This window comes from Amblyomma maculatum, unplaced genomic scaffold (assembly GCF_055883805.1).
Source record: "Amblyomma maculatum isolate TAMU_Amacu unplaced genomic scaffold, ASM5588380v1 scaffold_15, whole genome shotgun sequence".
In the NCBI taxonomy this organism is placed as follows: domain Eukaryota; kingdom Metazoa; phylum Arthropoda; class Arachnida; order Ixodida; family Ixodidae; genus Amblyomma; species Amblyomma maculatum.
In genome coordinates, this window is record NW_028146740.1 from 1,400,922 (window position 1) to 1,422,989 (window position 22,068).

Below are 22,068 nucleotides of genomic sequence, written 5' to 3' on the forward strand. Positions count from 1 at the left end.
TTCAAGACTTTTATAGAGACTCCAATTATAGTTTGATTCAACGGCAAGTATCCGAAGGCTTTTTGCTATGCAGCACGCACAGTGTGGATGTTCTTGATTGCATACAGCTCCCAAATTTATTAAACTGTCAGCACATAGAAACGAAAGAATGCGTCATTTCAAGCATTTAGTCGAGTATCGAGCACACTGGTGATATGTTCATGTTCTCCTTCTTTCCCCTGGCGGTCCGTGAATGGAATGGCTTAGCCGATGAAGTGGTTAATTGCTCATCACTAGATGGGTTCAGTTCACGGCTGGCAATTGTTCCTTGAGTACCCTATATATGTGTAGCCTGACCTCTGTACAAATATAGTGAAACATGTCTTCAGCATTGTATTGTATCATATCCTTCTTTTCCATTTCTTGTTCCACACTGCCATATAGAATTATATATAAATTAGACAAGTGTGGATTGCCAGTATTCCTGTCATTTGCTGTTTCTATATTATGCCCCAAACCTGCAACAGCCTCCAAAAGAAGGCTAGCAGTATGTATGAAATAAAATAAACCAGTTTAGAAAGCTTGTGCCTTTCCTTGCTTTTTGGACGGAACACAAGTTCTCGGGCCATATAGGATCTGCAACTGCTATGGAGGGTCGCACAGACAAGCTAGGCGCTGCCCGATCAGTTCATGTTTCATTGTCAGTATATTTTATGTATATACTAAGGGATACCCCCCCCCCCCCCTTTTTTTTTTCTCACTGTGGCCAAGGCCAGACAGGAAAGGAAAGAGGACAGGCCATGGTCCTCTTGCCTTGTGGAAGGCGAGGGGACGGGTGAAAGGGATAAATTGAAGAGAAAGTGTAAGGTCACTAGGGGTGAGTTGGCTCTTTTTCCAAGGCTAGGGAACATTGGCCTATCTTGCCTTTTCTGCCTAGCCTTGGCCACACTGCCATAAGTTGTCTCCGAGTGTAATTGAAGTCGAAAATGACTATTAGTGGGATTTGTTTTTATGCTATGTACGGCGTAAATTTTTTTTCGTAGACAAACTGAATCTCCCTTTCATGCCTGGCGTCTGCCTATAAACTCGTCGAATTTGCGCCTAATTTAAGCGAAACACGCCACCCTTCTGCGCAAATTAAATTTTCAAAATTCGCGGCCATTATCATCATTATCGTTTTTGTAGCGTCTTGCGCCATCTGTTGTGTATGTACACCAAAAAGAGAAAAAAACCAAAACATTCAAGATGGCTGCCTCCATGTTTTGCGCTGAGACGCATAAGTGACCGTCTTTTTTGAAGATTTCTCGTCCTGAATGTATACCCATAACAAAGTTTCACGGTCCTCGCTAATAAATAACACGTCCCACATCCAAGGTGCTGCTTTTTCTTGCAGGTAAGGACATAAGACGTCAAAGGGCCGCCGCACGTCCTCGCGACGGCGCGATTGTTCCCGCTATACGATGTGTTGCGTTTTGTTGCGCCGGTTGTTTTGTGCTTTATGAAAGTTATATCTTTGTGCTTAGGTTCAGAAGTGTGCACCTAAGTGCCAAGGAATGGGTGACGCCGGGACTAAGGAGGTTGAATCAGGACAAAAAATGTAGGCTTTTCTCTGGCTGTCCGAACTCTATTGCTTACCGCTGTTTTTGCCCGAAGTCCATCGCTTTTAATATAATTTATTAACCTTTTTTCCTCGGCCAGCACATTGATGAGCACTGCGGCTACGTAGGGCCCATCGCGCGGTATTCGAGGGAACTGCTATTGATGGCATAGAATGCCACCACGGTAGGGAAGATTTCTTTGGCTGTACTACTCTTGTCTGCACCCCTCGCTCTGTTGATGACATTCGAAACGGCACCGCATTTTCATTTACCTTATGGAATGAAAAACGCAAGCGGTTTAACTACTACCGAGGCACTTTTTTGTGCGACTTTTATGCTTCTGAGTGTTCTTTGCTAGAAGCTCTCCGGCGCCGATGCTTGCTGCTTGTGCTAGTGGAACGGTAGAAGTAGTGGCGTTCACGGTTTACATTGCTTGAAAGCAGTTTGTCTAGTGAACACTTCGCAGACTTGCAGCTTGTGTCAGCAATACGGCTATTTAATGCAGCAAAATAGAAAAATATTAATGCCATTGTCATGAGGCGAGCCCAAGCTTTTAAGAATGGAATTATCTAGTGGTTGCATAGCGTTTGACCCAACAGACAGATGACTCCACAGGCTGAGAATATTTAGTCAGCCATTTCCTTTCCTGTCCTGTGTACGTACCCTCTCTCTATTTTGTAATGTTGGTAATTTCCTACACCTAGAATAAAGCAGCTTGTGCTCTGCCCTGTGAACCATTTAACATCTGCTGTTCTAGACCTGCTCAGCACGAGTGCCAATGCTTTTTTGTGGGTAGTGCACCAATCAGGCCAGTAGAAGACTTTACTGCCAAATAGTGTCATAAGCTTGAGCTTATTGAAGGCACTGTGCAGCTGAAAAAAGCCATTTAGCAATCGCCATTCCTTGCAACTTTCAGGCTCCAGGGTGTTTCCGAAATGCAAAAAAACACCGAAATGCAAATTTATTGAAGAACCCTGGCTAGTTTTGTTCAAGCTTGGTTGCGGGTTAAAATGATGCACATTAGCCTGCTGGCAAGCTTGCACTGCAATAATTTGCACAATGCTAACGAATTAGGAACAGCCCAACAGCTTGAGTAAGCTTGAAGCAACAGCTTGAGTAAGCTTGAGGCTTTGCACACAGCGCAGGTTGTGCACAAATGTTGCTTGTTTGCCAGGCAAAATCTTCTAGAAAATGTTTCTGCACCTGAAAAATGTTTCTGCACCTGCCTACAGGTACACCAGCTGGGAAAACTTTTCATGCCGTAGATCTGTTTTCAGCCATGTTCACTTGTACCCTGCTGCGGTGGCTCAGTGATAAGAGAACTTGATTGCCGATCCCAAGGATACAGGTTTACTCTCAGCTGCGGTGGCAGCTGATGGAGGCGAAATGCAAGGCGGCTTTGTACTTTGCGATTTCAGTGCACATAAAAGCCCCAGGTGGTCAGAATTTTCTGGAGCTGTCCGCTACAGCATCCCTCATTGCCTATAGACATTAAACCCCATAAACCGAACAGAACACTTGTCAACTGTAAACTTCCATAAGGAGAAAATCTATGCAGCTCAAAAGCAGGCCCTGTGGCTGCAGACAGTTCACCAAAATGTATATGCGAAATTAATTGCAAAATAAAGTACAATCCCTTTGTGCACGTTACATAAGGCATTGCAATCCAAGGCAAGCACAGATGGTGGAGGTAGGTGCAGCGTATGTCTAGTTATCAAAAGGCAGTATTTCTGTGCATATCAGCAAAGTATATGGGGTTTTATTTCCAGGCTGTAGGAGGGCCACAATTTTAGCCTCTTGGGAACCTTTATTGTGCACTACTAATACTGCTGCATATCATACGGGCATTTTCGCATATTGCCTCTATTGAAGCAGCATCACTTTTCTATGTAAAAGTGAACATTCTAGTGTCTCATTGCAGGTCTGCAATAATCATTGTAAAAATGTTGAGAATCTTTCAGACGACTGTGTACAAACTTGACTAACTACACATAACTTTCCGCATCCACAAAACCATATGCTGGCTTAGTCCTTTATCTCAGAGCTTCACTTGTCATTGGCAATTGTGCCAGTATTGCCAGTGACAAGTGGCACTTGTCCAACCTGCTCTTGCATTGCTTGCACTGCCAATGAAAAAGGAATAGATTTGGTAAATACATTGATTGCATTTTCAACTCTACAGAGCAATAGTTATCCATGGAAAAAAAATGCGCATTTCAGTCTTTAGTACACATTTTTGGCATGACAAAAGTCATTTTATGATAGTGCCACACACAAAGAGTGCCGGTGGTGGTGATGCCTCAACAAAAAAGAGCTCTTTCGTAAAGTAGTTCAGACAGCAGCTTCGCTGACAATCTAGAATTTGTACCTGACAGTTACTCTGACCCCGTTTGCGATGTGCGTACACTGGTAAAAAAAACAAAACAAAGATGGCGAAGTTACAGCATGCTTTACTAATGAAGGAAACTTTTTAGAATTAGAATGGTATGAAAAACATTACAACTAAACCTGCCGATGTTAGTATGTTTTTCGGGAGTTAATTTGGCGGTTACCGGGTTAACGTGCAGCTAACTCCATATAATTAGCATCAATTAAATGCTGTGTATCTTGGGGACCATCATTAACAATGTGATGCATGTGAGCCATCACATGCTTGAGTTCATTAAACATACAAGATACGTAGGCACCTTTTATTCAGACAGCATTTGTATACAAAATCAAAAGCACCATGGCAATGTCAGAAGCAGCTTAGGCATATAAGCACAGCCTATTTTGAACATGATGTGGAACAGGTTCCTTAGCCCTCTTATTTTTCAAAGTCGGCTAACAAACAGATGTGCATTTGCAAAAACCTGCATGGTATGCAGATGAGCCATTCCTGCCACTAACAAAATGAGCCACTTCACAGATTTCCATATGGTCCTTCCAGTCTTTGAACTCTGCAAAAAGAAAGATTTTCCAAGTTGTCAAAAGTGAGTCTCAAAAAAAGACAGCAAGAAACAGAACTCTTGTAGACTGGAAAATACAAAAAAAAAAAAGTACAGGTATTGCCAACACCAACGGATTGCACAAGTAAACTGCGTATGTTGACATCAATTTTTGGAAGCAGATTTCAGAGGCTAGGCTACATTGCCATGCAGTCAGCCATAACTACTGCTGGATGAATGTCAACATATCCAAAATGAGTTATCAAGTTGTCCTTTGTGTGCCTTCATAGAGGCTCTGACTAGGCTCAAACATGGCAAATAGACTTGTCCTCCGCACTCATTGGTTCTTTACGATGCCTGTCACTGGAAAGGCCTAAAGCTTTTCCTATTGGTTCATTGACTTGAACGAGAACATCTTCGGTGTAACTCCGCCTGGTTGGGTACTTGAAACAAAAGTTTAAGAAACACCATCACCAACCAAATTTTTTATTAGAACGCGACGTTTCGGGTCCAACTCGATCCCTTCCTCAGGGGTGACTAAAGTTTGAAGCCCGCAGTAGCAGGCACACGTGGCGAAGTCCAATTGTGTAGCAGAGCCAGGGTAGCGTCCCCAGATTCCTGTTCACTGCTGCAGCTGTCAGCCGGATGAACCGAAAAAAGACGTGACGTCTTTTGAAAGGGTTGGTCTCCACCACATCAAGTATGTTCACCACGCCAAAGGCGATTTTGTGGTCGGCGCATTCGCAGTGCTCGGCGAGGGGGGTTGCTTTTCGAGTTCAATTGCCGGGCGTCATTCTTGTGCTGCAATATGCGCAGACAGATTTTTTGTTTCGCCGATATAAGAGGCAGAGCACTCTGAGCACGAGATTTTATAAATAACGCCTGGTTATTTTTCTCTAGGAATACGGTCTTTTGGTAGCGGCAGAAAACGGCAGACTGTTGAAGTAGGTTTGTGCGACACACAGACGTGTTTGCGCAGGATGCGTGCAAGCGCCTCACTGGTGCCCGCCACGTATGGGAGCACAATGCGAGGGCGCTTCGTCGTTTCCGTGTTGACCGACCCTCTTGTCCTGCAAGCTCGACGGCGGAAAGCACATTGGAATAAAGGCGCGTGTATAGCCATTCTTCTTCAGATCGGCTAAGCATAGGCCGCTGCCTGCTACTGCGGGCCTCGAACACAACAGCTTTTATGGCTCCTGTCTGCAGACTCTCATTCGTGTGAATCGACTTTGCTACTGCTAACACCTAGTATTTATTCTATGATACATATCAGTAGCATATACCTGTAAGTTATCCAATTATGTGAAAGACCACTTGTCTAGATACCTATAAAGCCCACTCTAACCAAGCTGTACGGATGCGGTTCCATGGCCTAAGGGTTGCCTGTCTTATTACCCAAAGATCCTACAAGGTTTATCACCTCACACATTCATCTCAAAGGTGAAGCCAGAGTCATCACATTGAGTACTCGGCCATGTCACCTGTCTGAAATGTGCCCAAGATTTTCCACTCACAATGTCGCGTTTTGTGCAGAAAAGAGGCTTTAACGTTGCTGCATCAAAAAAAAAAGCAAGAAGCCAATAGCTGAACATCTACGCTACATTAGGCTCTGCTGGCTCGCAAGACATTTGACCACAGTGCCAACAGCCAAGTTATAGATGCAGCTGTGGCAGAGGCTGTACCACAGAAACAACAGATGAATGTGGTCAAGATAAAATGAAATCGCTTTGTTCACAAATTCTTCAATACATCATGAAAAAGAATGGCTCACTTATGGATAGTATGACGTCTACTGTGTTCAATAGGATTGTACCTTCAGGAAGTTACCTTTTGAATGCAATCTTAAGAATATATTGTGGTGTTCAATTTAGGCTGTACACATAGCAGACGTGCAAAATATGGAACACATTCTGAGGGTTAAATGCAGAGAGGATTGCTGAAGCTGATATAATAGGAAAGCATAGGGATACTAGATAACGTAGAAAACACATGTGACAATAGGATAGGTGTAAGTGAAACTAGTGCAGCTGTCACTTATGAGAGCAAAAAGTTGTACAACTCAGTACTAGCACAATGGTACAAAATGTTGAAAAGTGATGATGAAACACAAGTTTCCTTGAAAGTGCTTCTACATAAATGAAATGAAAGTGATTGGCATAAAATTTATGCCCCTTCCTTAAAATTCTCAATTTAAAACTCACAAAGAACAATGAAGATAAGGCTGCAAAAGCAACTAACAGAAAAAAAAATAATGAAGCAGTTATACACAGATGCAATCATTCGATAAACATCTCGAGTGATGAAGCCATGCTCCAGTGGCTTAGAGCATAAATATGTGAGCTTTACCAACCCTCTTTTAACATATGTGAGTGCTGGAGGGCATGTGGCAGCAGCAAGAATGTGTCAAGAAGCAACTGGCCCAGATAGCAGCCTCATAATAGGGGTATGGAAGGTCTACACACAACGCTATCATGGAGGGAGATATTTTATGGAACAAGATATGTAGCAATGCACAAAAGGAGCAAAGCATTTTGTAGAGCTGCAGTCAAAAATTTATGAAGGACAATCTTATCAAAAAGTTTTCATTTCATTCCTGCGCTTGTGCATCATTATTGTGACTATGGGTTATATAGTGAAACATGAAATGTCAAGCAATTTATCTCGTACACAAATGAATGCATTCTTGCCCCTGTGAAGCCACCTTCAAGAACTTTTGCCAGTGGGTGCACATGCACATCAATATCACCAATATCACCTAGTTACAAAACAGAGAAGTCAATAGTTGCCTTTGTGAAAAAACTGAAGAATACAAAAATATTCATTGATAGCCGAGCCACACAAATGATGCAAAGGTTAAACAGGTTATCTGGGATCTTGATTAACATCACTACAAAGCATCAGTAATAGCAGTGCAAAATGAAACTGGCAAATTTTGCAAAAGTGGAATCTAAAATTGCCAAAATGGGTTGACAAGTTGGCGGGGGCCTCATTTTCCGTGCATACAACAATGAAAGACAATGACCACCAAATAGATGCACAAATTATCCTCGGGAAAACTAGTTGATTGCTGTTCATCTACATTCAGCATATGAAGGAAGCAATAGAAAACAAGCATAAAGGCAACCAAATACAAAGAAGCACAGCTCGCTTCACTCTGCAGTTTGTGGAAAAACACAGTGGGCACCTCACGTTTCACCCTAGTAGCACACAAGATAGGTGTAACGAAATGGACTCTGCTATGGTAAACGACTGCAGACACATCCACCAGGGTGCACGTATGTCAAATATTCTCACTGAAGTAGTACATCGCAGACTGCCTGCTTGCCACAAACACCAAAGTGAATTGTGAACTATTGGTGCCCGCACGTCCTACTCAGAATGGCACTTCTGGAGGTAGAAGGAGAACGTTTTTGTACCTTCCTGTGTTTCATTGACATGAAGCACTTAATAAAATGCACACTGAGTTTAAGCAGAACACAAAAAAGCAAACTATACAACAAAGAATGTCAGCTCTCAGCAAGGGCCACAGCACTTGTAGAAGAATACACTCAGTATGTCTACAGATGGTAGACAAAAAATCATAGCACCAAGGAAAGGTTTGGTTTGTGGGGTTTAACGTCCCAAAGCGACTCAGGCTATGAGAGACGCCGTAGTGGAGGGCTCCGGAAATTTCGACCACCTGGGGTTCTAACATCGCACTAATGTGCACTAACATCACACAGCACACGGGCGCCTTGCTTTTCGCCTCTATCGAAAAGCGGCCGCCGAGGCCGGGATTCGATCCCGCGTCTTTGGGAACAATAGTCGAGCGCCGTAACCACTGCGCCACCCCAAAGCTGAACTTGGTTCTTGCACATGCTATCAACAAAACGTACACCAAAGAGATGGTTATATCTCAAAACCACAGAAAAAATTAAGACTTGGACGGCTTTTCAGCAGTATGCTATCGAACATGAAGCAGTAAGAATGTGCACATTGATCCCTTGTGGCATATATCAAAATCATGACAGCGAGTGAAAATCTCAAGTGCAGGTGATCAAGTTGTTCCTGTCCGAGTTAATATAAATGTTGCACGTCCTCTTCCTTGTACTTGTTGATGTTCCTGCTGCGATTACCATTTGCAGGTGGCATCAATGTCATGTGATCTGCACACACTACAAGCTGTAACGATCTTCAAAAAGAGCTGTCCATCTGCATAGCACTTCACATCTGATGTGGCCGTCCAGGGACAAGGCGTGGCCTCCCAGATTATACAAGCCTAGCAGAGAGGTTAATGATGTTGAATATGGCCCCAGGACTTCTCACCACATGATGACTCAGATTGGAAGTGCTGCAACGGCTGCACAAGGTCCACACGATCACCTGCAAATGTTTAGTGCCTAAATTATATGCAAATGAAATATCAAACACGCATGGCACAGGAACATTCAAAATCATCAAAGCTGCAAGCTATGCTGCGGTAAAGTGTAATCTATGAATGCAAGAAATGGTCAGTGCAAAACTTAAACCTAAGTGAACCATTTCCGTAACAGGTAAAGACGGCTTGGTGGCGGAAATTGTATTGTGACGGCTAACTTTTTCTTTCTTTTTTTTTTATTTTTTTGCAATTGGAACGACTTATATCAGGCGATTTCACTTGTTTTTCCTTTCTCGGTCGTCGAAACCATTAACCAAAAAATCTTGACAACTACAAGCACACTCAGTTTTTTTTTTTTTTTTTTTAAGTTCTTGCAGTGTAGAGAAGTTGAAGAAAATTATAATGCGTCGTAGAAATATGCAGCTAAAAGCAACGCAAAATGCTGATTAAAAATATCGGATTTGCCGCATGCGTCCTGTGAGTATTCCTATAATCTTCAGTCATTTCCCGCCTGCGTACAACTTGAATGCGAATGACGCTATATGAACAGTCACCTTTACAGGTTTTCCTATTGCACTTACCTCTGTGATGCTCGACGTGCTGCACCATTTCCAGCAGATTGACTGCGTTGCCATGCTGGTCGACACCCATCGAGAAGCCCGACACATTCCGGGAGCTTGTCGCTCGGCCGAACGAATACATTTCGTGCCATCCAACATCAGAGGCGTTCGCCACTGGCGATCACACCCGAAACACCAGTAGCTCAACAGTTCAACATTCCGAGCGCAGGGCAATTCTCGCCTCGGAGCTTGCAAAGCCGCCACACTACACTCCTCAGATCTGACTGTACTGACGAGCTATCTTTCAAGACAATTTGACAGCATTGCTGTGCTGCAGCAAATCCTCGATCACTACTTGCAGACGACGAACGGCACGAAGACCACTCGTAAGCGTACAAGTTATTTCCTTCACCTGCCGGTCGCCACCGCGCGATCTTGGTAAGCTGCGCATGCGCGAGAAGAAAGAAGGTAGGCGAGGAGGATTTGTTTATAATCTGGCGGATGTGACGTAATAAATTGCTTATTTTTGTTTTTTGCTTGCGTGTACTCTCGTACCCAGACGTTTTTTTTTCATCGCCGCCTCCGCAGCCGCAGTTGCTCTTTTTTTTTTTTTTTTTTTTTTCCCCGTTTTCAATTTTGGCGCGCAGTGGTACAAGCAAGCGGGAGGCTTGTTCGCGCCGCGTTGTTTCAGATTGACCAGACTGGAATGTATTCTGCAAAATAGACTGGGCGGCACCCATCCTTGCAAGTTTCTTCAGACTTTCGTAAGTACAGCGAAAATGCAGCGCAAACCACTTACGGCGGCATCCCGTACTTTCCTCATGGCGCCGCTCTTCTTACGTTACAGCTTGTCTGGAAAGTTTTGCTGCATCGATGCGTTATTGCTAAGTGATCTCAATTCTTTTTTCGGCATCTTGCTGTGAGTCGGTGGCTTCGTAGAGGATCTACGAAGCTCTTTTGCGTGCGCCAGGAAGCAGTCCCTTCAATATCCGTGCTTCGATCGGTCGCCGGCGGCTCATTTTCGAGTGCGCCTCCGTTTTGCTCCCGAATAGCCCTGTCTTAGCAAGAGCAACCATTTCTATTTTTTGTTTCAGTGTGTGCCGAAATACTCTTGCTGCACAGCGTTTTTGGGATCTTGGCTACGTCGCAGCTTCTGCTCATGGGCTCTCCTGCACCATGAATGCCTTGTGGCTCATGAAAGGTGGGTACAAAGTGTGTGCTGGCAAAAACAGGTTGCTCCACAAGAGCGCTACTATATGACATCGAAGTGACCTTATTTCTGAAGCTGGCACTGGGCATGCATTTCGGTCAGCACCGTCACAGCCAAAGCAGTAGAAAAGGGGGAAGGGGGTGGGGGTGCCAGTACATATCTGCCGGATTGTTCTAACCACTAGATAGGACTAACCCGGTCATACGACTACAATTGTTGTATAACATTTTAGCTAAGCGTGATAATATTAATGCTGACATTTTTGCATCAACTCCAGGTGAATTCAAATTCTGTTTCTAGTTATGACTGTATATTGTCTTGTGTACCATACAAGGTAATTGCTGTTCATGGGCACGGTAAAAAAATACGTTTTTCAATGCTCACCAGCAAATCTACTCAGTGACAGTGCTATTTCTGTGGCTATTATATAGATCCTTTTTGTATTCCTGACTAGAGCTGGTGAAATCGCTTCTTTCAGCTGTAGCGCGTTAACAAAATGAATGCTGGTGCATATTTTCCAGTAGCTGTCAAATACAGTGAGAGGGCATTCAGGTGCACAAGGTGGGACTAGGCTGAACCAGTCTGTCCCATATGGAGATACTAGTGCCCACGTAGGCCTGTCATGGTAGGAAATAGAATTGTATAATTGCTCGAAGAGCTTTCCAGTAGCATGTCTTGATGGGCTAGCTGGCACACCACTGCAGTGTGGTTTGGCTGTGCGAACAGGCCAAGGACGAAAGGAACGCACATGGAAATGCCAAGTTTGTTTTATAATTTCTTCATCTGCGTGTTTCTTTGGTTTACACTGCCAAATCATATTCACGCTTTCCTATATGTTATCTTGCAAACAGCAAATGCACTGCTGACACTAGGGGCAAATGTTATTTGCTCTTTTTAGTTGAGGCCAATTTATTTTACTGATAGAACATTAAATGTTTCCATGTGAGTGCCATGCGACAGCTACTAGCATTATACTTTCCTTCTGTGTTGCAGCGGGATCATTCATGTCTTACCTTTACCAGGAGCCGGCATTTATTGCAATCTTCTGATTTCCAGGCCCTTCCCTGTCTGGCGCGTGTGCTGAAACAGGAATCCCTTGGAGGCGATTTGCAGCTTTTGTTCATCATCTTGATTCCGTCCCCACATAGGTAATAGCCACTGCGGTGGCACAGGATTAGAGTGCTCAATTGTTAAACCCAAGGACACGGGATGAAATCCTGGTTGCGGCAGTCCCTTTACAATGGAGGCGAAAAGCAATGCCGTGAACTGTGCGATGTTGACACACATTTAAAGACAAGGTTGTTGAAATTTCTGGAGGCCTTCACTAAAACATGTATCTATGTCCCAATATGGAAACAGTCTGTCCGGGCAATGGACAGGGAGAAAATCCAATGAGGTCATTGAGAGCATATTTACCACAGTAGCAGGGGTGAATCCAGGTGCCTACCCTGTTGGGGGGCACAGCTAGTATTATTGCGACATATCTGTAGTGCTTCCTGATATCTATTTTTTTACATAGTGTAGACCAGTTGGTGCAAACCTAACTTGCTGGACATGGACATGGGAAGCCAAGGACATGGGAACTCAATACAAAGAAGTACATGGGACAACACTGTTTGGTCTGAGACCCATTTCCAAAGCATTTCACCCCAAAAGAGCCAAGCATCAGGTCGGAGGAAATCCTGTACCAATTGGAAAACTGTTGAGTACCTGGCGGCACCTGAAATCAAACCTGGTACCTTCTGAATGCGCAGCATTTCTTTTTCTTGTGTTCCTGTGTCTTTGGCTGGTCCAATATGTTAGATTTAAGTTTAGTACAATACCCCAAGAAAACAAAAATGACAAAATATTTTTGGTCAGTACGTAATCTAATTGCCCACTGCTCTTTTAGTTTTCATGGCATTGTTTGTCTATAAAATATATATCCATGAAATTCGTTGCCGCCTAACTAAATTTGTGCAGAGCAAAACACAAAATTTCACCAATCCAGTTTTTGTGTGTGTGTGTGAGTGTGTTTAGGTAAAGACTATCAGTGTTAAAGAAACATTGTTCTACATGCTAGTTTAACATATTTGACAATGGCTAAGTTTAAGAAATAAAAAGCACAGTTATGAGGTTCCTGAAAATTTTCAGACAGCTCGTCTCAGTGTATATTATTATTTTTTTTTTAAGAACATTGGTAAGTATGCTGAGCACTGATGTCTTCTTACAATGAAATTTTTTCTAGCTTGGTCAGTTCTTTCAAGAACAAACTTAGTATTATCCTTTAACCATAATCATCACGGAATGACACCTGTAAAAAAAAAAAAAAAGACGAAAATGTACTGCATACACCAGCGCACCTTTGACCAAGGCCTTTCTGAATTCATGAACGATCATTAAGCTTTTTTAAGATCTTCCAAAGCCACGTTGAACACCATTAGAACAAGAACCCGAGCAAGGGCTACTACCCCACCAAGACATGATGGCCTTGTGACAGAATCTGCCTCACATTCAGGAGGTACCGGTTTCAATCCTGGTGCTGGTGGGTACAAGATTTCTCCCTGCCTGATTCTGGGCTCTTCTGGGATAAGATGCTTGGGAAAGGTATTCTAGTTCACTTCAGGAAAAGGGTCATGAACCAAAATTCTCGCTTCGTTTTACCATTAGACAACCCTAAGTCCGCTTCGTGCAGCAGAAGCCCACATGCAGTTCCTTTTTCCTCCTTTCCTAAGCCATGAGCCCTGGTAAGCCAAGCACCAGGCTGGGCCATAGCTGGTACACATTTGAGAAAATTGGAAGTGGAAGTCGAACCCACCACATTGCTGTAATGTGGAATGATGCTGAGATAAGGAAATAGTGAGCCAGCCCAATTACTAACCATTCAAGAAAGACTACTGATTACTCACACTGTGGTTAATTAACAGGATGTACTCAGGGGTGCAAGAGCTCAAATAAGATTTGTAGCGAATTTTGGAGCAGCAAAATCTTCGTTTTAGAGCAATAAAATTCATATTTGGAGCAGCTCACGAGAAAAAAAAATTAATTCAAATTTTGGAGCTGTTAAACAGGGAAGAAACTTTACTTTCGGCACAAAAGAATGAAGAGGTATGAATATCGGACTGTATGAATGTGATCCAAAGGAAGTCTAGCAAAGGCCACCTATCACCGATGCTGCTTGTACTATTTATTTTTGTAAATAAGCTTTTTGTACTGCTAGGCATGCTATCACACACACAAAAATGCGAGTCATAAAATTGAAGAGGCTAAATAAAAAAAGCTAGAGAATATGCTTTTTTTTTTTTTTTTTTTTTTTTTTTTTCATTTAGCACGGTTTGACAACCTTAATCATGGGACTTTATGTTGCTTGCAAGGCTCAAAAAACATTGTTTTACTCTCTGCAAAATCCACAGCTCGTGTCGTGCGAGGGCAGCTACGAAAGAGCTTAATTTGAAGCAGTGACTGCGATCAGCCTGTGTCCAGAAGCGAGCGCAGTGCAAAGACAAAATGTTGATTAAAAAGCAAATACAGAAACAAAGACAAAAAGAAACGCCGACCAAAAGGCGAAATGGCAAATGCCGAAAGCAAGTTTTAAGCAAAGAAAACCGATGAGCGAGCACATCTTCGGCTTGTGAATTATACTTCTTGTGGACTGGCGGTGGCTTTGACACAATATTTTGATTAAGGAGAGGTGGACGATTATTAGGTTATGTATTTCATGCACAATGCATACTTTATAGTACTTCAATGTTGCAGCATGCATAAATGTTAATTTTGGCAGTTTTGGGCTCCACTGCGGCATTATGGAATTCAATAGCTAGGCTGCTGTGCGTTTCTCGACCTTCTGATGTTCGAAATAAATTTCACATGTTCCACCTCCAGTTGTATTAGCACAAACTTCGGCGGTGATGCAGGCATTGCGAAATCAGGGGTTAGACGAGTCGTATGTGAAAGTGCTGCAAGATATATTTAGTGGGTGCACAGCAATCATAGTTCTGCATAAAAAAGTAACAAAATTCCCATACAGAAAGGTGTTAGGCAAGGAGACACGATCTTTCCAGTACTATTCACAGCTTGCTTAGAGGAAGTATTCAGAGACTTGGAATGGGAACAGTTAGAGATAAGGGTAGATGGAGAATACCTCAGTAATCTGCGATTTGCTGATGACATTGCTTTGCTAAGTAGCTCGGAGGATGAACTGCAAATAATGATTGATGACCTAGATAGCAAAAGTAGAAAGGTAGGCTTAAAAATCAATATGCAGAAGACTAAGGTAATGTTCAACTGCCTCGGGAAGGAACAGCAGTTTACGTTAGGTAGCGAAGCACTGGAAGTAGTAGGCGAATATGTATACTTAGGACAGGTAGTAACCGCAGATCCGGACCATGAAAAGGAAATAACAAGAAGAATAAGATTGGGATGGAGCGCGTTTGGGAAGCACTCGCAGATTATGACTAGCAGCTTACCGGTATCGCTCAAGAGGAAAGTATACAACAGTTGCATCTTACCTGTACTCACCTATGGGGCTGAAACGTGGAGGCTAACCAAGAGGGTTCTACTTAAGTTGAGGATAACTCAGAGGGCTATGGAACGAAAAAGGGAGAGGGCAACATTAAGAGATATAGGAAGCGTGCAGAGTGGGTCAGAGAAATAACTCAAGTTACTGACATTCTAGTGGAAATTAGGAAGAAATGGGCATGGGCAGGACATGTAGTTCGAAGAGAGGATAACCGATGGTCGCTTAGGGTAACAAACTGGATTCCAAGGGAAGGAAAGCGTAGCAGGGGGCAGCGGATGAGGTTGAGAAGTTCACAAAGGTCAAGTGGATGGGAGAGGCCTTTGCCCTGCAGTGGGTATAGTCAGGCTGATGATGAAACACAGAAGCCACCTCCTGCACTATCTGATGATGGGAAAGTGAGTCTATCGACAAGACAGTATAAAAATAACCTTGCTGTACATGAATGAACCAACAGGATATCGAAAACTTCCATGAGCTGCATAAAAAACTAAGATACATCATATAAAAACATGCAGCACTTAAAATACAGTGTTGAAGTATTGCTCCAAAATCACAAGTACCACCACGGCCCACCACGGAAGCAATAGCAGTGGTGCCTCGTCACAAACAGCCCATTTGCGTTATAGGGTTCCTTCAGCGCAGAGGCAGTGACTGAACTGGAAAGCGGTGAAAGCACATGGATGCAAAGAAAATATGAGTAGGCATTAGGCATGCCGCCATCTCAAAATAAAACTAAAATGCCAGTGACGCATGCTACAGTGTCTGAAGCATCGTGATTGGTTATATCACCTCCGCAGAAAGTTGTCACTGAGTATGGCAAACTTTTGCGGATAGTCGGGGCATTTTGGCACAGCATGACGCAAATTTCACGCTTAATGCACAGCTTGGTGCAGAAATATGTAGCCGTATCAAAATATGCAATTGGTGCAGCTGTTGCACCCCTGTGTGCTGTCCGCTCATCATTCTTGGATATTCAGGCACCAAGCCGCTTCTGCTCTTTGAGGCCTGGGAGAGGTCTGTTGTCTTTGCCTTTTTAACTGCTTGGGGCACGACAGATTTTATTAACCCTATTCAGTATACCAACTCTTTTCAGCCTTCCGTTAATAGCTTGGTACGCAGATTTAGGGTGTCTTTGGCAGGCGCACCTCCTGCATATCCTTCAAAACCTCTAGCAGTCTCTCCACTGCTTTGAAGCTCTGTTCGATCGATAGCCTTTGTCCTGCGAAGCTCCCTAGAAACCAAATACTGAGATTGTTGCACTGGAAGTCTCGTCACTGACACGAAAGAATAAGTAAGGGGAACAAAGGACTCCTTTGCGGCGCGACGGAGTCCTGTATTTTTTCTTCATTGTGCATGATCATCCTTTATAGATGTGGTATCGCTGTCATACCTGCTTAAGTGCTTCCGCACTAACTGGGAACCAACATGGCGGCCCACCAAGCCTGACTGCCGTTTTTAGCCAAAATAGGGAACCCTAGCATGAGATGTCACCACCCTAAGCCGGGCGCCGCGGCGCAACATGTAGGCTCCCTATCCTCTGAATTCGGCGCCATCTACTATTAGTGTTAGAAAGCGTCTGCTGTCCCATATTGTTTCCAAGATCATCCCCACGCTTGCAGGGGTGATCTCTGAGGCCATGCTTCCCGCCCTTCCTCGCAAACATCTCCTCGCCTTCGACTGTCTTTTGACCGAGCCACTTTTTTAAAAGAGCGAGAATAAGTGGCGACTCACTGAGCGGCCACTCTTTTGGAGAGCCGTCGCTTAGTGAGCAGTGGTTCTTTTGGAGAGCCGCTGGTTCAGTGAGCCATCGGGAACCGTGAGCAGCGTTTCTTTTGGAGTGCTGTTAGGAACCGTTCTGCCAGAGTTAGGTCTTCTGTTTGCTGCTACTTTAGCGCCATCTATTAGCAGTACGAGAAAGAAACTCCAGTGGGCAGGCACAGGTGGATTGGGCCGGCATATAAAGAAAAGAAAAAGGTGTGCTGTCTGCACAATCCTTCGCACATAGTTGGTCGGCTGTTTCGGCGCCGTGTCGAGGCTCCGCGCCGGCGACCTGACAGCCGCAATGTGTGCATGCTTCGGGTGGTCGCCGCTGTTTTTGTGCGTCTTTTGTTTTGCTTTCAATAATTGCTATGCATAGTTTTCTCAAGCTGCATTACAACAGGGCGAATGTGGAATGCATAGCCCCTTCCGCAGCCAGCCCAGCAGAAAAAAAATATCTGGTTCAGTTATGAACAGCACCGACTGCAGTGCGTCGTGTGCTCAAAACGGGAACAGATGCTTTGAGAAAATTAAAACCACACTTCAGAGCATGAATGGCGAGCGATTCGGCTTGAAGTAGATACAAAATGAATGAATGAATTAAATACGGTCGGTGTATGTATGTGGCGGCAGAAACAGGAAGGTTGAACAAGTTTGGGTTAGGGTACTGGGCCAAAAACCTGTTGCCAGGAATAAAGGAAGCAATGGGAGAAGCCGGGGCGCTGAGAGCTGTGGGCATTGAGAAAAACTGTCGCAAAGTTGAACGGGGTTATAAGAATATACGAAAAACGAATCAGCTAGAGAAAGCATGTAGGAGGAGGGGGGGATTTAGAAAGTGAAAAAGGACTAACGCGGACTCGAGCTACAAAGCGCACACTGCATTAAAAAAAATGATGCATTTACATTATACTTCAGGCTCCTGAGTTCACTGTCTCCGGGAATATAAGAGGGACCTCGAATCGGGTAATCTGCTTTCTCTATATTTATAATTCACTATCTATATCTGTCTACATTGTCACTATCAGTATTTATTAACAGTCAGTCCACACGAGATTTTGGGCTAGAGATTGATGGCCCGAAGTATTTATTAAGGATAATTCTCAGTGTGTTTAATGATGGCCAATGTTATTCAGATAATTTTGAAACGATAGGGTACCAAAAGAACGAAGTCCTCTCTTGGGGAATGGGTGCACCTCCAGTAAATATAGTGGACTTAAATAGAAAGAATCACGTCTAATGAAATATGGATTTTGCTGTTTACTGGGATTTTGTAGTCATCATGAGGGGAGTTAGGATGGACACACAAATATTTCCACGCTTTTGTTTAGTTTTGGGAGGTCGAACGGGTGCGGATCAGTGAACGAGAGAGAGGCAGAGTTGTCTTTCTCTCCAATAGACCACTGTTCGCTCCTGAGCGCCCCAGGCTTAAGTGAGCCAATGAACCGTTCAAATGAGCCGGCTCACTTCAGTGAGCTGAGCCGTTCTGAGCTACTCACTAAAGTGTGCCACTTTGCCTATCTCTAGGTCGTCGTCTCTTCAGCTCACTGTTCCCGAGTCTGCGTCGCTTAGATGGTAGCCATTAAAAGGTACTCTTGAGAAGATAAAGGTGGCAAACCTGCCACACGGCGGCTGCGACGAGGTACTGGCGAATCCAGGATGTTTTACCCAGCACCTCCACCAAATGTAGCGGATGAAATAGGTTTAATAGAGGTGAACGTTTGAATAATGAAGGCTGCTTGCAAACGGCCCAAAGCCCAGATCAGTCTGCACGCATCTCTCTCTGCGTCAAACTCCTCATTTGAAAGTAAAAAAGGGGTATTTCACATATAAACCTCTCTGGCACCCATTCCATTGACTTATGCTTCACTTCAGCAGACCGTAATGGTTGCGGAGCACTGCAAGTTTCATTTTCAACCCTGTCAAAATGTAGAGCACATGCAGTCGAACCCCGCAATAAAGAAACTTTCTGCAAAGGAATTTTTGTTTTGTTTTGTCCCCGCGAGAATTTCACTCTTGCAAAAGTTGACAAATAAGTAAATATTAGCAATTGGCAAATAAGCTGTAAGTTGTGATGGCCCAAAAAGTGAGCATGGAAATGGCGAATACGCACTTGTCAGAATTCACAACCAGGCCGTGCCGTTGGAGGCGCTGTAAACTGCACGCAGGTAGTTCTCGTTATCTATAGACATATTGCTGACTGTGTTTGCATACATCAATGATCGATGTATGCGAACACAGCTGGGAGGCCTTTTGTGACCTTAGCAATGAACTGCTGAAAGGTTTGAGCTGGGTTCTGAAGTCCAAAGGGCAGTTGTGATGGCTGTTTTAGGTATGCTGGCAAACACAGTGGGTATCTGGTGATGTGCCTAACCAGGTCCACTTTGTTAAAAATGGTGCAGCCATTCAGATGTGATGTGAAGCAGTGGGTAGCTGTCATGGATAGTCTTGGCATTCAACACTTTATAGTCACCGCACGGACGCCAGTCACTTGGATCTTTTTTAGATATGAGATGGAATGACAGAGCCCATGCGCTGGATGATGGGTGTATAATGTAGAGCTGCATCATGATTGAACTCCCGTTTAGCAGGTGACCACCAAACAAGAGGTGTGATCGTGCTGCTGGTGGTGGTCACACCATATGCTTTGGCGGCTGGTGAGATTGCAACGCTTCGCCAGTTACTGAAATTACACCAGGATGTTCTCAAAGGAGGTGACGGTATCAGCATGCCAATGCCAGTGGGGGACAAGGTTAGACTCGACACCAGATATAGATAGCCGAGTGAAGCTGTCTGTCGGGCTACATGCTGAATGAAGCCCAAGTCAAAGTATGATAGGAAATCTGCGCTGATGATTGGGTCAACGTCAGCGATGACGAACACTCATCAAAAAGTGTGGCAGAGTACCAAGCTAAGGGTAAGGGAGCGAAGTCTGTATGTCAATATGGTCGAAGAGATGGCAGCCCATTGCGATTGCCCCGCCAGCTAGGCACGATGGCTTTTTTTGAAGGATCACGCTGACCTCTGCACCATTGTTGACAAGGAACGGATTATGACAGGTCTTGTCAATTACCACAAAAGATGGCCGCATTGGGGAGCCACGAGTTGCCATTAATGGTCTTGAGGGGTTTTTCCCAATCACGAGACGTGCACTCCATAGCAGGATGTAGGAATTGCCAGTCATACCAGCAGTGTTAAGTTATGGCTCTTTGTGCGCGATGGAAAATGGTGACTGGAATATGGTGAATGGTCTCTTGGGACAGGCTTCTGAGTGTCAACTAAGGTAGTAAGCTCATCAGTACATGCCTCGAGGCAGGAAATTGCAGAGTCTGCCAGTGGTGAGACAGCTGTGCCTAGCTGGAAGGCCACCTCATGAACCTGGTTGGTCAGCTCCATGGTTGTGTCACTGGCCACTGGGAAGGCAAGATGCAGATGCTTGGGCATCAGCAAGAGCTGAAGAAGAGCTCTCGAAGCAGTGGAACATGGGTGGTGAGTCCTCACCGAATAGCTGCCAAATCCGGTGAAGCAGTTGTGAAAGGAGACAGTCGCCAAGGTCCACCAGTAAGGAGCTGCTGTAGGTGAGAGCGTTCTTACGCCATAGTTCTCTCGGGTACTTTGGTCTTGAGAGCTCTCTTGGGTATTTCGGTCTTGAGGTGCTGATGAGGGCATCTCCCATGAGTTCATAAGAATATCCTACAGGTCACTGATCATGTCAGGAGAGAGCGCAGATACGACATGATTGTACTAAATCATCTTGTGAGGTGATGTGGTCAGTAGAGATGTGCACGGGCGGAAATTCTGAGCCCGAACTAGCTTGGAATCTGTGTTACAGACCCGAGTCTGGCATGGCAACGTGTTCGGACTTAAAGGGCCCACGAAGAGCTATTTACGAAAACTAGAAAACGCACTCTAGATAAAGGTATCCTATCAGTCCTCTTTGCAACACGCAAATTTTTATGCTAGTGTCAGTAATACCGAAAATATTGGCGACTGAAAATGACGCTCGTCCTCTGCACGCTTAACCTGACGCACGGCGGCACGGAAGAAAAAAAAAATGAAAACAAGCTGAGACGGCACCCCACCACGTTCCATTCTGCCCGGGTCACCTGGGAGCATCCAGTGAGCAGGCACAACCAGCAAGCACCGATGGAGGTTTGCGCAGGGGAACATGTCGCCCTAATCAGTCGAGAGCTTTAACCAGGAGCACTTTTTAAAAATTAGTTGTCAATTGTCTCCACGCAAAGTGTTTAAATTTGACTCAAATACTCACAAAGACCCTCTCTATTGGATTTCTTTCACTAGAATATTAGAGCAAATATCATTTTAATGGCCCTTTAAGGCCCTGGTCTGCCCCAGAATCTGAAAGAAATAATTTCCAAATAATGAGTTGACCTTGAAAGACCTTGAAATGCTCGGTTGTCACATTTAAGATTGAAATTTGTGGAATATATAGAGGCACAGGACAACATAGAATTATTATTTTTTTATGTTGTTATGCAAGAACAATTCATGCATTGATGAATGCTTAAGACATTTGTGGCACTCCTGGATTGTGAATCCAGCAACGCTGAAGTTCTTTTCATTGCTGTAACTTGTGGCTGCAATGAATAATGTGTTCTTAGCAAGAAAGGAAAGATTTAGGTACATGGTTTCCTCACTTCACCAAAAACACGCGGCCTCTGAGCAAGGGGTTGATTCTGTGGCCAAGTACTGTACTCGGTAAGCTTATCTTGTTCACTGTGCGTCTTTCATGGCACCGACAAGGTCGTGGACCGCAGATGCTTTGACTAGGTGTTACGGCCCATTTCTACTGAGGCTTGTTGAGGCCTGGCACAACAGACGTGGAAGAGCTGACAGCATACCGCGAATCTGGAAACTGATACCTAAACATCTGCCGAAGAGGAAGAGACAAAAGTCAAAATTCGATAGCCCACAAGCAGCCCTTTTGCTTGGTCGTTGACAGCTAGCAAAGATCTGTTCATGCCAGGGGTGTGTGGTGTAAAGGTGCATAAACATCTGTATAGAGAATTCACACACTCTTGTGTGGGAAGGATGCTGCAAAACACTGCTGTATTGTGACACCTAGCACACCACAACCATATTCGTGCCTTTAAAAAAGTTGTGAATACTCTGGATTGGTGTGTCTGGCCTGGCCCCGCCCAAGCTTGAGGCACAGGGCTTCTG

The 22,068-nt window shown here is 44.2% G+C and overlaps 4 long non-coding RNA genes across 5 annotated transcripts in view; 3 read left to right on the top strand and 1 right to left on the bottom strand.

Annotated features, from left to right (window-relative positions):
• The window catches only part of LOC146171905 (uncharacterized), a 263,996-nt gene that overhangs the window by 199,232 nt on the left and 42,696 nt on the right, over window positions 1–22,068 (top strand). The window lies entirely within an intron of this gene.
• On the top strand, window positions 746–9,614 carry LOC146171912 (uncharacterized). 2 transcript variants are annotated; one of them, XR_014702699.1, is made up of 3 exons: window positions 746–1,372; window positions 1,503–1,576; window positions 8,629–9,614. It is a non-coding gene; the product is annotated as an uncharacterized LOC146171912 (long non-coding RNA). The 2 variants fall into 2 exon arrangements; XR_014702700.1 differs by lacking the exon at window positions 1,503–1,576.
• On the bottom strand, window positions 6,064–9,825 carry LOC146171913 (uncharacterized). The gene is made up of 2 exons (XR_014702701.1): window positions 9,443–9,825; window positions 6,064–8,866 (listed from the first exon to the last, which is right to left on the bottom strand). It is a non-coding gene; the product is annotated as an uncharacterized LOC146171913 (long non-coding RNA).
• LOC146171914 (uncharacterized) lies at window positions 10,058–18,403 on the top strand. The gene is made up of 3 exons (XR_014702672.1): window positions 10,058–10,185; window positions 10,516–10,622; window positions 11,688–18,403. It is a non-coding gene; the product is annotated as an uncharacterized LOC146171914 (long non-coding RNA).